The sequence below is a fragment of the Tursiops truncatus genome, chromosome 8 (genome assembly GCF_011762595.2).
Source record: "Tursiops truncatus isolate mTurTru1 chromosome 8, mTurTru1.mat.Y, whole genome shotgun sequence".
Taxonomy (NCBI): Eukaryota; Metazoa; Chordata; class Mammalia; order Artiodactyla; family Delphinidae; genus Tursiops; species Tursiops truncatus.
The window spans coordinates 5,102,799-5,119,419 of NC_047041.1; the positions used below are offsets into that span (position 1 = coordinate 5,102,799).

Below are 16,621 nucleotides of genomic sequence, written 5' to 3' on the forward strand. Positions count from 1 at the left end.
GAACAGATGCTCCACATCACTAATCATTAGAGAAATGCAAATCAAAACTACAGTGAGGTATCACCTCACACCGGTCAGAATGGCCATCATCAAAAAGTCTACAAATAACAAATGCTGGAGAGGGTGTGGAGAAAAGGGAACCCTCCTACACTGTTGGTGGGAATGTAAGTTGATACAGCCACTATGGAGAACAGTATGGAGGTTCCTCAGAAAACTAAAAATAGAACTACCATATGATCCAGCAATCCCACTACTGGGCATATACCCGGACAAAACTATAATTCAACAAGATACACGAACCCTTATGTTCATAGCAGCACTATTCACAACAGACAAGACATGGAAACAACCTAAATGTCCATGGACAGATGAATGGATACAGAAGATGTGGTACATATCTTGATGTGGTACAAAATACAATGGAATATTACTCAGCCATAAAAAAGAATGAAATAATGCCATCTGCAGCAACATAATTGCAACTAGAGATTATCATACTAAGTGAAGTAAGTCAGAAAGAGAAAGACAAATACCATATGATACCGCTTATATGCAGAATCTAAAGTACAGCACAAATGAACCTATCTACAAAGCAGAAACAGACTCACAGGCATAGAGAACAGACTTGTGGTTGCCAAGGGGTGGAGGCAGGGAAGGACTGGGAGTTTGGGATTAGCAGGTGCAAACTATTATATATAAGATGGACAAACAACAAGGTCCTACTGTATAGCACAGGGAACTATATTTAATATCCAGTGATAAACCATAATGGAAAAGAATATTAAAAAGAGAATGTCTCTATGTGTATAACTGAGTAGCTTTGCTGTATAGCTGAGATGGGCACCGCATTGTAAATCAGCTATACTGCAATTAAATATATATATATATATATATCTCACACACACACACAAAGAAATTGTATTCTGCATGCAACTGACAGCCTTTTCTTTACCAAATATGAATCAACTATGAGTATTTACAACGTGTCCCCTTATTATTTTTCTTTTTAACAGAAACCGAAATTACCAGGAGGCCTATATTGTATGCCATGCACAGTGCTAGCAGTTAGAGAGGATGTGTGGAGACATGGATAAAAGTACTAAAAAAAAAAACAAAAAACTGCTCTATTGATAGCCTAGCAGGTCCATGGGAGGCATGGTTGCCTACTTACGACTTGAAGGAAAAGGGAGTTTTCTCTGCCCCCCAAATATCTCCCTACTGTTGCCTGAAATCCTCCATTTGAGTCCATAGAACCTCCACACAGGAGACCTTGGAGCTCATGGTATCAAATATTCTAATTATTCATATGAGGAAACGGGACCCAGAGAGATTATGGGATTTGTCCAGCAGCACCCAGATTGGTACTGGACCCAGATTTAGAGTACCTGAATTCCCTTGATGTTCTCTCTCTAGAATCTTCTCGGATAATGGAAGGAGAGGCAATATTTTGACATTCCCAGGACCTTGGAGTGAATTTCTGAGAGGCTTTCCTCTGTTCCCAAAAGAAAGTTTGCACAGGAAACGGCTTAAGAGGCCACCGATGTTTCACCAGAAGAATTCCTTTCTCCACAGCAAGCAGCTAGGATGGTGCTTCTGGTTCTTCGCCAGGTTGCGAAGGGACATTGCCCTCGGGGACACCACTGATCCCTCTGCTCAACCGTTTGGGGACAGTCTGCAGGCCTCCTTTAAAAGCCTAGGAGTCCAGCTATGCCTTTGCCCAAGCAGATGGGCCCCAGTCCTGGAATCATAAATCTTTAGCAAGGAGGGATCTCTATCTAGCCCAGATCCCTGCCTGGAGATAAGATTTTATTATCCCTAATTTTGCAGATAAGGGCCTGAATCCCAGAGAGGTTAACCGACTTGCCCAAGGTCATTTCTCGAGTAATTAGAACAGTCACTTAAGGCTATTACCTACTTAGAATCCTATAGTGGCATAGAATGTCAGTGCTGAAAGTGATCTTAGAAGTACAGGGACCATATTTGCAGAACCCAAAACTAGGACATTCAGTCTGGCAAACCCAAGTGTACTTACAGGGACAGCGAACAGATTATTTGAATTGGTGATGCCCCAGAAAAGAGGGATTTATGGCTGTGGTTCTCAGAGATCATCCAGTCCAATCCCCTTCATTTCACAGAGAAGGCAACTGTAACCCAAAGAGGCTCAGTGACTTGCCGGAGGTCCGTAGGCAGAAATGTTTGCTGTTTTCTCAACTCTGAAGGTTGAGTCAACAGGGTGTGGGTGGGAGGAATAAAGAAGGGGCTGTTGTTGCAGGCAGCTTGCCCTCCAGTGGACTAATCTGACTCCACAGTGCCTGCTTTAATCCAGAGTGGGTGTGGCTGTCCCCTACACACCAGAGAAATAACATTTGAAGCCAGATAAATCTTGGGGTCTTGAGCTCTTCCAGACCTAGGCAGCTAGGCCGAAAGGGATCTGGAAAACTAAAAGTCCTTTTCCTTCAGGGGGTGGCATTCTGTGGAAAGGAGATGTTATTTTCTGGGGTTTCCTTTGTTTTTTCCTCCCAGAAACAAGATGTTAAAATGACAAGATATAAACTAATCACTCCTCTGGCTTTCTAAATTCTGGTGTAAATCAAAGAAACAAGTCAAGTTGACAAGTATTTAATAAGGATCTGCATAAGCCCTGTCATGAGCTAGGCACTATAAATATGTATTATTAAATCTTCAATTTGCCCCTAACTCTTGCCTCGTGCACTGTGTGACCTCATTTTATATTTAGTAGGAGAAAAGCAGACCAAAAAATCAGCTCAAGGGCTCAGGGTGAGTCCATTCCCAGACAGTTCCTCTGGCCTGGAGGCCCCCAATCTCTAGACCGACACTCCTTCCCATATTAAAAGTGCATTTCATCGTGTCCTTTTAACACTGTGGAGTCCAAATTAGGACTCCAAGTAGCAGATGGACTCCTTCCAAGAGTCTGCCTAACCTCTCCTCTATGCAAAAGCAGAACTACTCTGCTGATGGAGAAATTGCTTCCCGGAAAACCAGTTTCCTCCTTATTGTCCTACAGGCTGCTGGGAGACACCCCGCTGTGTAGGATGGGGCTCCCGGCTCGTTTATTCCTCCCCCCCAACCCCAGAAAGAGGAATTGCCGCAAACACACGCCACTCAGACTGAGATTTAGGAGACAATTTTGAATGGGAGCTGTGTTCCCACTCCCCAGTTTAGAAATTGTTTTCTTGATGCTTATTTCCCAGTGTTCCAGTTGCTTTGCACCCTCCGAAGCCCTGGAGCCAGCTTTCTCAAAGCGTCACCGCCCTCGATCCACCCGCTATTGTCGGGGTTCAACAAGTATTTCATTCATTACTTCGTTCATTCATTTCCTATGAATTTGTTTCCAAAGAACCGTAACCTGCCATTCAAGCCCACCCTCTATTCCACTGGCAAAGAGTCAAGACGGAGGTGAATGGCCGGCCTCCACAATGGGCTCCCCAACTCTGTCCAAATGAGAGCACGTTTCCTTGTCCACCATTCACCCCAGCCTTCAATCCTGCCTTGGTGAAACCAAATGACGGTGAACTTGAGAAGAGCTAATAAAAACCTGATCTCCCAGATAGCAGATTCTTTAATTATTTAAAGAAAGGGACAGTCGGTTTAAAAACCCTTCCTGTTCCAGTTCTTTTGTTAAAACTTCTCTTAGAGTCAGTGACAGGTTGCGGAGCTGAGAGCCGGAAGGGGCTGGCCCTGGGGAGGAGGTCCAGCAGGAAAGATGCTTTCTGGATGTAAAGGAAGCGTGATGCAAAAGACCCTTTGTTTACAGGGCAGTTATGCACACGGTCTCTCTGACAACCAAAAATGCCAGCAAGGACACCTTATGTATTTTAAAGAGCAGATTGGAGAAGGCCAAGAGAACAGTCAAGTGTAACTTCTATGGGAACTTGCTGGTTCCTGTGGATATAAGAGAGGAAGCATGACCTTTGGAAGCAGGTTTAAGGACTGGCTCTGCCACTGACTAGTTGTGTGACATGGGATGGGTTATTTAACTTCTGTAACCTTCAGTTTCCTCACCTATAAAACAGACATCATAATAGCTACTCTATAGAGGTGATTTGAGGATGAGACGGGAAACGGCTTAGGGCGCACCTGATTCATAGTAAAGGCACCGTAAACGTTATCTTAATCATGAATAGGGCACTCTGTGAATTGGGAAGAAAGAAAGTCAACAGAGTGACTAAGTGGACTGTTCTAACACTGTTTCTGGGGGATTTGTTTCCTTGCTGGACTTCGTACCCTGGAATATGCATTTGAATTCCTCACCCAAATTTAATAAATATGTACTTCATAAGGATGAGACACTTCATTCAGTGGAAACTCTGGGTCTTTCAATCTGAGGTCACAAAAGGAAATGCAGATGGAGAGCTGGACGGTCACAGGCTTTCTCAGTAGATGCGGGGAGCCTGGAGTCAGCTGCTCTTCCTTCCTTAAAAGATGAAGTACCAGCCAGGGGGAATAGGGGAGAGGGCTGGTGGGAGGGTACAGACTAAGGAAACAGGAACAGGAGAATAAGCAAGGAGAGGGAGAAAACAGAAGCCTGCTTCCCAGTCGAATCAATAGCCGCCTTCCTCGTCTCTTTCCTGAGCTTTATGGCTGCAGTGGACTCATGTCAGCAACACTTATGACAGCCCCTGCCTGGGCAAGGCAACGTCCAGATACTGTAGAAAGTGACGGGAGGATGAATTTTACTTACTAACACCATGTGCGAGGCACCTTTCTAAGAACTGTATAAACATGAACTTAGTTAATCTTCAAAACAACTCACAAAGATGGGTATTTTATTATCCCTATTTTACAGCTGAGGAAACTGAAGCCTGCCTGTCATCGCGACATTTATTAAGTATTTACGATGTGGCAGGGTCTTGATGTATCTTAAACATAGTCCTCAGGACCCTATAAAATGGAGTTATTATTATTCCGTTTATGATTACTCGTCTTTTACAGATGAAGAGCTGATGTTCACGGAGGCCCAGGGACTTGCTTGCAGTCACGCAGACACTAAGTGGTCGGATTCCACCGCCCCACACACCCCCTGCACCTCCAGGACACGCTTGCTATCCTCAGGATGCTCAGATGAGACCAGGGATGACGACTCCATCTAAGACAGACACAAGCGCCATCAAAGTGTAGCAAGAATGTCCTAAATCCTATCCTTCCCTTTACCCTCACCACCCCCTTGTAGGATTGAAGCCCCCGTCTTGCTGTGGGAGGCGGGGGTGGGGTGGGGTGGGGAATGGAAATAATCAGACTTACAGAAAACCTTGAAGTGAGATTCTCTCTCCTCCTCCCAAAATTGCCCTCTGTCCTGGAAGTTTAATGACAGACATTCCATTCTGTTGCTGTCACAACTGTGACCCCAGCCTCTCGCTCCCCACCCCAGGCTTTCTCTGCCCTTACTCGTCCTTTATCCCGAAGTCCACGAGATTAAAAAGTAATCATCTGGGGCTTCCCTGGTGGCACAGTGGTTACGAATCTGCCTGCCAATGCAAGGGACACGGGTTCGAGCCCTGGTCCGGGAAGATCCCACATGCCGTGGAGCAACTAAGCCCGTGCGCCACGACTACTGAGTCTGTGCTCTAGAGCCCGCGAGCCACAACTACTGAGCCTGTGTGCCACAATTACTGAAGCCCGCGTGCCTACAGCCCGTGCTCCACAACAAGAGAAGCCACCGCAATGAGATGCCCGCGCACCGCAAAGAAGAGTAGCCCCTGCTCGCCGCAACTAGAGGAAGCCCGCGTGCAGCAACAAAGACCCAACGGAGCCAAAAATAAATTAATAAAATAAATTAATTTGTTAAAAAATAATAATAATCATCATCTGGCCACGAGCTGCAACTAAGGAGCCTGACAGCCGCAACTAAAGAGCACCCCTGCCATAACCAAGACCTGGAGCAACCAAATAAATAAGTATTAAAAAAATAAAAAAATAATCATTTGGGAAGGGAAGGGATCTCAATGAGGCAAGAGAGCCAGGAGGAGAGCGATGGCTGGGAAGGGTGAGAGGGTGGGGAGCCAGGGACCCCGAGGTGGGGCTCAGAGGTGCGTTCCCTGCGAGACAGCCAACCCAAGGAGGTTGAGGCCACAGCTCACGCTCTGTGGGCATACTGCAGCCCGGCTTCCAGAGCTGGAGCTGGGGACCTGCACTGGCAGGTGCCTTCTCCAAGGCAGAATGCCCCTCAGTTATGAGGCAGGAAGGGTGAGAGGACGGCCAGGGTCTCTAGGTTGGGCGGTGGTACCTCTTGCGCTCTCCTCCCTCATGCAGTAACTAGAGGTCCCAAGTTCGGCTCATGCTGCTTGCAAGCCTCGCCCTTTGTCCACTCCGCAGGGGCTGAGGCAAACCTGGCCCAGCAGGTTGGCGCTGGGGCGGAGCCCTGAGACTGACCTGACCCAGGGCAGTTGTTACCCAAAACAGCCAGAGTGCAACCATAAATCACGCCTCACCTGCTGTTTACACTCCCTTCCCCCAACGCAGGGGCTTGGGTCCTTCTGGGTGGGACTGGGAGGCGGAGTCTCTTAGCCAAGGCTTGGGGAGGATGAATTCAGACGATGGGAAAAAAGATGGCACACAGCAGAAGGTGGGGCGTTGGCAGGGAGTAACCAGTCTGGGACAATTGCCTAGAATAAACACTATTGTCTGCCACAGGCTTTTCTGTGCTAGCCAGGGCCTGCTGAGCTGACCATGCTTAAAGGGTCAGTTGCCATGTTCACAGAGGCAAGCTGAGATCAGTCCTGGAGGAGCTGATGGTCGCAGTGAAGCTGAGGGCGGGGGCTCATGGCCGCAGGAAGAGTCAGGAGATGGGGAGGGAGTCACAAGGCAGAGCGTGGTCCAGGAGGAAGACTAGGAGTCAGACTTGGTGACAGATCGTTCTGACCCCAGGCTGGCGGCCTGGCGTCATCTCGGATTGTTCCGTTTAAAAGAATGAGACACGACCAGAAACCTGGCAGCCTCTCTAGATGTTTGGGGCTGGACTTGCCATGTGCCCGCTGCTTTCTCGTGCCTGGGAATTCACATGCTTCTCTGTTTGCTCCTGTGATCCCTCCCAGCTTTCATCCTCCTCCCAAGTGCTCTTCTTTTCTATCACAGGAAACTTGCATCCTCCTATTCTTTTTTTTTTTTTAATAAATTTATTTATTTATTTTTGGCTGCATTGGGTCTTTGTTGCTGCACGCGGGCTTCTCATTGTGGTGGCTTCTCTTGTTGCGGAGCACAGGCTTCAGGCATGCGGGCTTCAGTAGTTGTGGTGTGTGGGCTCAGTAGTTGTGGCTCACGGGCTCCAGAGCTCAGGCTCAGCAGTTGTGGCTCACGGGTTTAGCTGCCCCGCGGCACGTGGGATCCTCCCGGACCAGGTCTCGAACCCGTGTCCCCTGCATTGGCAGGCGGACTCCCAAACACTGCGCCACCAGGGAAGCCCTGCATCCTTCTATTCTTATCTTCATTCCTCTGAAACCCAAACTGTGAAGACGAAAGATTTAACCATATTAAAATCCACCCTTTACCCTCATTTTGCCCACAGTGATGTAATCCATCTCTTACTTCCTGAGGGAGGATTTATGGCCTCCTTCTCCCTCTCCTTGAGTGTTGGGAAACTATTACCTGGATTCAAGACCCATTGAGGACGGTGCTGTGCTTACCTGGAAAGTGATTTGCAGGAAATATCCATCCTGATCTGAACAGGGACTGGTTGGTCTTCTGGCAAACTGGTCCCACCTCATCCCCGCCCTGCCCTGAGGATATTTTAATTCAGGACCAGTAACAAGGATGTTCTCGAGCAAAGAGGTTTCTTAACCACAGTCAGTCAGGTGGGAGTTCATGTGGAGGAAAGAGGGTGTTCTCTAAGGGAGAACCAAGGAGATCTATCTGTATTGTAAGAAAGAGTAAGGCAGAGAGAAAGCAAGACAGGAAGAACGGAAGAAAGAAAGAAAGAGAGGAAGGGAGGGAACGAAGGAAAGAAGGGATGGAGGGAGGGAAGGAAGAAGGAAAGGAAGAAAAGGAAGGAAGGAAAGAAAGAAAAATGAGAGAGGAAATGGGGAAGAATAAAGAGTAAACACAGAGTAATAAAGCTGGGGTAGCTGGGTGCCACACAATTCTAACTTGTCTGCCTGTTTTCAAGTTACAGCTTTCACCTGAGAGGTAGTTACAGAAGAACAGGAACTACACAGGGCAGAAGAAAATCATGGGGGCAGGGCTTGGGGGGAGGGCATGGTCAGAACAGTGGGGTTATACTTCCTTTTACTTATTTCCAGCCAAAGAACAATCAGTAAAACCCTCGATGTTTCCTTTCAGGAAATATGTAGGACTTGCTCTGTTTCAGCTTCTTTGCATCTCTTCATGGGAAACGCGGCCTGAATGAATGTTCCTGTCTTCCTTGAAGGCAAGAGCCCACCTGCCTAGCCTAATACATCGCATACAAGCAATTAATGAACATTTCTAACTTGAAGACTGCCTGGCTCGCTGGGCTCCTTTAATTTGGCTTCACAGTAGCCTCTGTTATGACATTCCCTGGCAGATGCTCTCAGACACCTTAGCCATGTCTAATCTGGAAGCTGGTGACAGAAGGAGTAGCATGCTCCTCATTAAACCTCTTTGCACTTTCCCACCTACCAGGGTAGGTACCACCAGCCCAGAGGCCAGCGCCAAGGCGCCAAAAGCAACTTCAGAGTTTTTGCCTAAGTGCTGGCAGAAGCAGCTTCCCAAAGGACCTACGTGCTGGTTATCGTACGAAAGTTCTGTGCTAAAAGGAGGAAACTAAATATGGTGTCTGATGCCCCAAAAGGCTCTTGGAAAAGTTTTTGCTGCCAGAAATGGGTCTTTTCTTGAGGACGGTACTCAGCCAATCAGAGTTTTTTCTGATGATGTAATGCTGTGCCAACAAGTTTTATTGGTGGGAAAGCTCTTGGGTGTTTTGGGTGTAGAGTTTCCACTGCAGCTCAGGGAAAATCGTCTGTGGCTTCCTTTAAGGTTCTACAGAGTTCCATTGTGCTTATATTTCCAACCAAGCTGAGTTTGTATTTGGCACTTGTTAAAAATTTGGGAAATTGAGAAACTTTCCTTTTCCTATGATGTCAAAAGCTGCTGATTTCTCAGTGGTTGCTATTTCCCTGGACACACCTTCGGCAGAGGGCTTAGGAAGTTGCCCAGCAGAGAATCAGTATATGACAGTGGGTAGAAAATGATGTCACCACAAGTTAGGTTGTAGAAAGGCATCTTTTGGTTGGAGAGGACATTCGTGAGCAGGCTGTACGTGAATATATTCCCATCTGATGAATTTGCAGGCATGCACGTGCCTCAAGTCCGCTCTGCGCAGAGATGCAGCACTAAAAATAGCTCAAAGCTCATTTCCCTCCTTTCCAATGTGTTGTCTCCAGCTCTCCTAGACAGAGCCCCTGCTGTCTGCCAGCCTGGGCTGGAATTAGCACATCAGTGTCTATGCTGGAGGCTGATACTCTACAGTTTACCTTGAGCAGCTGTGGAGTTCCTTGGTTACCTGCATCCAGGAGACTGGGAGCGCCCACCCTTAACCACAGGTTAAAAGGATGTTACCGACAGATTCACTGTCTCTGTTATTTCAGACAGCAGGCTGTTCCTGCCACTACCACCTCTCCACGAGGTCCCAGCCTGTCCCCCCGGGATAATCTGCTCCACCCTCACCTCATCCGGGAAAGCTCAGAGGAGCTCCACCTTGCTTCACTCTCCCCACCCTTCAGTCAATTCCCTCTCCCAGCTTTTATCCTTGTCACCCCCCTTCCCAAATACGTGACACTTAATTACAATGTGTCAAGCTGTGTTAGTGACTCATGAGTATGTTTATGTATCTCAGCTCTTCAAGATTCTGTGTACTGACTATATTACTCCCCACCCCACTGTAACATAGTAGAAACAGTGCTGGGCTTGGACTTGAATGCCCTGGGAATAAGAACTGGGATAATAATACTTATATTATTATTATGTAGGGATTTGGTAAAATTAAATGAGATGATATATACTTAACACATGAGAGGAGCTTGGTAAATAATAGTTGAATCTGAATCCTAGAATGTAAACTCTATAGGAATTCTCCATATATATATATATATATATATATATATATATTTCCCCCAATGCCTAGTCTCTCTGAGGATAGAGACATTTAATAAATACCAGCTGGCATACCCTGATTTTTATCTTATTTATTTATTTATTTATGGCCAAGCCGCGCGGCCTGTGGGATTCTAGTTCCCCAAGCAGGGATCGAACCCAGGCCCTTGGCAGTGAAATCGTGGCGTCCTAACCACTGGACCACCAGGGAATTCCCATACCTTAGTTTTTAGGATACCTTTTTGGATCAGTCATCCTTTGCAACTGGGTGATTTGGGGCATCAACAAATTACAATGACAATGAATTAACACCATTTGATAATTAAGCATCTGTATCCAATGGTCCCCGTAGTTTGGGAAGGGGAGAGTCAACTACTTTCGGTGGCATATTCAGGACCAAGGCAAGCAAAACTGCAGTAAGCACATTGTGATGCACTTACTTGTCATGACAAAGGACCTTTTTCTCCAACTACTTCCTCCTTCTCTTCTGATCCATTCTTACTTTCAGCTGACACTCAGCTAATTAATTCCTACGGAGGTGTTAAGAGATAAGGCATGACTGATAAGGCATTAGTTGATAAAGGCTTGAGAACCCAGCCTGACTTGTTTTGCTAGACCTCCTATCACACCTGCAAAGTGGCTTCTAAAACGTGAAAATCTTTTGCAGTCTCAAAGGAAACATTTTACTCCGGGTCATAGCGGAGGGAGGGGCAGTGAGACATGTTGATCCCTAAGGCCTGCCAGGTGTGGCAGCTCAGAGGCAGAGGGAGGTTTTCTCAGCCAGGAATGGTAGGTGAGACCGTGCCCCCTAACCTGTCCCTTCTGGCCCTTCCGGGCATCCCTTACTTGCTGCCAGGAGGCCAAATCACACTGACTCAGTTTACTGGGCTTCTCTCTGCCTCGCAATCACCTCAATGCTCAGCAGCTTCTGGAAGGGTTACTTTCAGAAATCTGACCATTCCAGACAAGCCCCGCCCACTGCTCTTACTCCTGGAGTCCCAGCCGGGGACACTTTTTCTGAAAGGCTGCCTGGTCTTGCACATGGCTCTCATTCACTTAGCAGGGTCCCTGCATGACCCTGGGGTGAGATGCCCTCGGCGCCTTATTCGTATCACACTAATGCAAAGTTGCTGGATGGGTAGATACCCACACACACCTCACTTTTTGATTACATTGGGTCATTTAAACTTTGCTTTCTTTGGTCCTCACTAGAACCATATGAGAATTTGGAATCTTTGATTCTTAATCCAGAGCTTTCCTTCCACACCGTGCTGTCCTGAGCACTCAAGCCCAGGCATTCATGCACAATAGATACATTCAGCTAAAGAAGTAAAAAAAAACCAAACAAACAAAAAAGCTAACTTTTTAAAAAAAGGTTATCTGTGTCTTAAAATATCTTTCAAGGAGACAAAACATGGGATTTTCACTCAAGGTATTCAATAAACCAATAGCAGTAGCTTGGTAAATAATGGTAACTCGGCCAGTCTAAGTGTTTCCTCCCACCCTACTTCTCTGTGTCAGTAACTGGTGATACCTAGCCACGTGGACGTTGTTGTTGGGTGAGTGGAAGAACCTACCTACAAGGTGAATAACCTCTTTACAAGGCTGTCTCGGAAAAGCTTTTCTGAATTGTTGGGCAAGTTCTGTTAGTAGATATGCATCCAGCCTCACCAAACCTGCTTTGATTCAGGTACTGATGCCTTCTATCCATGGGCCCAACTCTACTCCATCCCGAAGCCAATGCAGACCAAGTCAGGCAGGAGAGAAGCTGCCTCATCTATAGATCTTTCTGTCCTCCCCCTTTATCAGAAGTGAAGCCCTGGGCAACCATATACCCTCAAAGCTGCGTTCTCCCTTTCTCCTTTATCCTTGCCTACGATGACTATTTTCCTTGCTTTCCACATAGGTATTCTAGTTCTCCTTCTCGGGTGGCACTTGTTGTGAAGCCCTGTCCCTTAGTAGGACCCCAGTCACAGTCTCTCTTGCTAGAACCTTTTGGGGAGCTGGACCCTCCTCTCACCATCCCCAGCTGCTTGCTGGGGTCCTGATCCAACCATTCAGTTCACCTGGAGTCACTGCTGCCTTCCTGATGTCAGCCATCTTTCCCCACTGTCTCCACAGCCTGCCCCAGTCTATGTCTGGAATGATGTCTGATTCAGCCTTCAGTTTTCCATGTAGCCCTGGTCCCTAATTTAGACTGTGGGCTCTTCTTGTAGGCCAGGGTACTGCTGAGTTGGTTTCTGTTGTCTGTCTTACCCATGTCCCTTTAAATCAAACTGATGACGAGTCGCAACCTGCAGTTTCTTGAGAGTATGAACCAAATGGTAGGGCACATTTGAAGGGAGTTGCTCAAATTCCACTTCCATCCCCACCCCACATTCTTGGCTTTTTATTCCGACATTAATTCCCACCTTGGGCACTGCCCAGATCTGGCAGTCTTCCTAACTTTTTCCATCCTACTTGGACCAGCTCTCCTCCCCAGTTTCTAGCCAGCTCACGCTTCTGCCTGGTATTTCCATGGTCTACGAGGAGAGGTCCATGTTCTACCTCCTAGTCCCTCAGAAATCCTCATTCTTTCTCCTGGCCAGCCCTTTCCCGTCTCAGTCCTGTCTTCCCTCTCTCCACTCGGACTACGGTTGAGACTTAACTTTATGCATTAAAGAGCTAGGAGGGGGAAGAGGACACCTTTAGTCTTGGCCTCATCTTTTCCCAGTTTCCTCCCCCTTCCTGACAGCCGAGGCCATTGTTGACTATTTTAAAAACTGTAGTACGCAACCATTTATTGTTGTGTGTGTACTTTTAAAAATCAGTTTTAAAGTCAATTATTTACTTGTCATGCTTTAAATTTGGGGTTTTGGATGAGAAAAACATAATCACCGTACGTGTATGTGGCAGAGACAGTGCTCACTTAGTATACCCCATAGACTCTCCCAATTTCCCAGCCTCCCTTGCAGGTAGGTAAGGGCTATGCGCCAGCTCTGACAGGTCAACTAGAAATGAAAGTGTCTTCTCTACCTCTCCTTTTCCCTGCATTGACCTTGAGACCTGCAAGCTGAGATGGATCCCTGAGCCACACCTGATGGACAGATGTCCCCACTGACCCACACATGCATAAGAGATCCACCTCCGGTGTGTTAAGGCACTGAGATTTTAGGGGTTTGTCATCACAGCATAACTTGACATCGCTCTGACTCATGCAAATGTGGAAGTTTATTCCTGCCACCACCTAAGAATTGCCTTTATTTTTCGGCCGAGCAGCATGTGGGATCTTAGTTCCCCAACCAGGGATCGAATCCGTGTCCCCTGCATTGGAAACGTCGAGTCTTAACCACTGGACCACCAGGGAAGTCCCAAGAATTGCTTTTTAAACAACTTAAAATGTATATAAATCATATGTGTTGATCATGGAAAATTAGAAAATACAAATAAACAGAATAAAAGAAAATAAAAATCATCTATAATCCTACTAGCCAGAGATAAATACTGGTAACATTTTGGTGTCCGTAGCCCCTGTTTGTTCTAAGTCTATATAAATATGTATTTATTTATTATACTGGAATCTTTTTTTGTTTTTTGACAATGGGATGGATCTCATTTATTTAAAACACTATTTCTCACCTTTCTCAAATGGAAGACTGTGAAAAATAAAAGCAGTGCCTTACTGAGCTGTCGTTGACCTGGGAGCAGTGCCGTGCGCGTCCACACTCCAGACCGCTGTGCCCTCAGCTCCTCCTGGCAGTGCCCAGTCCCACCTCACTTTACAGAACAGTCCTGAAGCTGAATCCCATAAAGCTATTGTACACGACATTTACATTAGAAAAAGAGAGCTGGGTGTGGGGAAACCAGGTGTGCTGTTCCCTTTAAGTAAAGTTTGCTCCACAGTTGGGCCATCTTCGCTTCCTCAAGGCAAAACAGCAGATGAACCCAAAGGGGCACAAGACGATGGCCAGGAAGATGCCCAGGAAGGTGAAGGAGTCCTCCAGAGCCCCGACCCTGCAGACAGGGCAGCCTCCAACGACAACGATGGAACTGGCACGGTGCCGGCTGACATTTCGACTGTGGATGTTGCAGACCCTGAGGTGGTGATGGGGTAACCCTGTGACGAGGCAGGGGGAGGGCGGCCGCGGGGAGGGCGCCGTAGCGGTGCGGGCCGCACGCTTAGTCGCCCTGGCCGGCCTCCAGGTGGTAGGCGGGCGGCCGCTCGGGCAGCAGGGGCTTGTGGTCCAGGGCGGGCGGCTCCCGCTCGCGCTCGGCTCCGGCTCGGACTCGGCTCCGGCTCGGACTCGCGGGGACGCCAAGACGCCCGGCGGCGGGTCTGGGCCCCCTGGAGGCGGGCGCCGCGGGCTTCCCCCGTCGCGCCTCCCCACGCCTGGAATCTACTTTTTCACTTGACAAAATATCCTGCAGATTTCCCCAAAGCAATACATGTGATTCTAGAACACACTCTTTAATCATTGGGGAGCTTTGCATTATGGCTGTATCATAATTTACATACTGCTGGAGTCTTATCTTCCTCTGCCTAAACTGCTTTCAGTAACATTGCTGCTCCTTTTCCACGTATTTTATCCCTTACTTCCCTTCCCACTCCCAGAATGACTCTTAATCATCTACATTTATAGAATGCAAATGAGACCTTCCAAAAACTAAAGTGGCCGTGAAATTCACAAGGTGATATTTTCCGATGGGGAAGGAAGAAGCAAAGTTTTTGCAACGTATTTATCCTTTTGATTATTATTTTTGTCATTATTATTCTTATTTGCTTGGGAAACCTTAGTTTTTATTCTCTGAGTAGTAACAAATGACTTGGAGGGGACAAAGGAGATGTCAGGATGGGTAGCAAGACGAAGCCATTTAAGTTAGGGTTAGGTGTGGCTGCAAGAAAAAAAGCCACAACAGACTCAAAACTAACAGTAGCTTAAATGAGCAGAAGTTTATGTCACTCTTACATAAAAGTCTGGGGACTTCCCTGGCAGTGGGAAGACTTCACGCTTCCACTGCGGGGGAGCATGGGTTTGATCCCTGGTCAGGGAACTAAGATCCCGCGTGCTGCGTGGTGTAGCCACAAGGAAAAAATTTAAAATAAAAAAGGAAAAGTCAGGAGGTAGGCACTCCGATACAGTACTCCATGGAGTATCAAAACCCAGACTTCTTCTACTTGCTCTCCTAAACATTTTCTTCTACTCCCGAATTCACCTCACAAGGTTCACATGGTTGCTTTAACTCTAGCCATTACATCGACATTCCATCCAGAGGGGAGGATATGAAAAAATGGAGAAGAAAATGTCATTCTTTTAAAATGCACTGTTTTTGGAAATTGAACATGTCATGTCTGCTTAGTCACCTGGCCACCTATGGATGTGTGAGAAGCTGGGAAATATAGTCTTTATCCTCAGTGTTCATGGGCCCAGATAAAAATCAAGAATGCTATTGCTGGGACTTCCCTGGCGGTCCATTGCTTAAGATTCTGTGCTCTCACTGCCGAGGGCTCGGGTTCAATCCCTGGTCGGGGAGCTAAGATCGCACAAGCCTCACAGTGTGTCCAAAAAAAAAAAAAAAAGGATGTTATTGCTATAGAAGAAGGAGAGAATGGATATTGGGGCAGAATCAGATATCTCTGCCATGAGAACCACCAGATGATTAGTAAATGTCAAAATTTTTCTAAAGTAAATTATTTAATTATACGTAGTTTAATTGAAAGTAACTATAAAACTAGTCCTTCGTGGAGGAGGATCAAACTCAAGGAAAATATCAATTACATTAACAGTCAAATGTAATCAAACTCTCGCCATGAACAGATGGGCTAAGTAAATACACACTCAGTACTTTAATCCCTGCTGGATTTCTGAAATCAGCCAGCTCCCTCTGAAGGAACATGTGTTAAAGGAAAGAAAAACGGATATCCCTTGAGCATCTTCATCAGCACCTGGTTTCATCAGAATGGGGCTCTATAATCCATCAGGAGCTGAGAGCTGCAGATTCCATGGCACACCCAGATCCAATTCCCAAATCCCTTGGGTAAAGGAAGTGAGAAGAGTAGGCTATATGGAGAGAGGAAGAAAGCTAGTCGCCTTGACAACCCAGTGACTTTGCTCCTGCTGCTTCAACTGTCTAGAATCTCTTGTCCCTTCTCTACAGGAAGAAATGCTGCTTTTCTTTCTCAGCGTTTAAGGTACCATTCAAATATTTATTTGCTTCCCATGATACTTGTTCCCTGACTCTTTAATTTTGGGACCCATTCAATCATCCGTTCGGCAAATACTGAGAAGTCTATCACATGCCAGGAGCGGTACTTGGCACCGGGTGGGGGGACTCACTAGTCAGATAGACGAGCCTGTGCCTTCAAGCCACATATAGCACCAATTAGGATGGCTATAGCCTAGGGCTCCCCCAGTGTGCTAAGCTAACTGTCTAAACAAAGGATGGAGAGCTTCTGCAGAGCAGAAACCTGGTGTTTTAATTGACAAATACTTACAGAGAACTATGTGCCAGCCACTGTTCTGTTCTGTGTGCATTAAGTATATTGATTCTTTCAAGTCAT

The 16,621-nt window shown here is 46.7% G+C and overlaps 1 pseudogene; it reads right to left on the reverse strand.

Moving 5' to 3' along the window:
- Positions 1–13,822: 13,822 nt before the first annotated feature.
- LOC101324887 (membrane protein BRI3 pseudogene) lies at positions 13,823–14,553 on the reverse strand (annotated as a pseudogene).
- Positions 14,554–16,621: the final 2,068 nt, after the last annotated feature.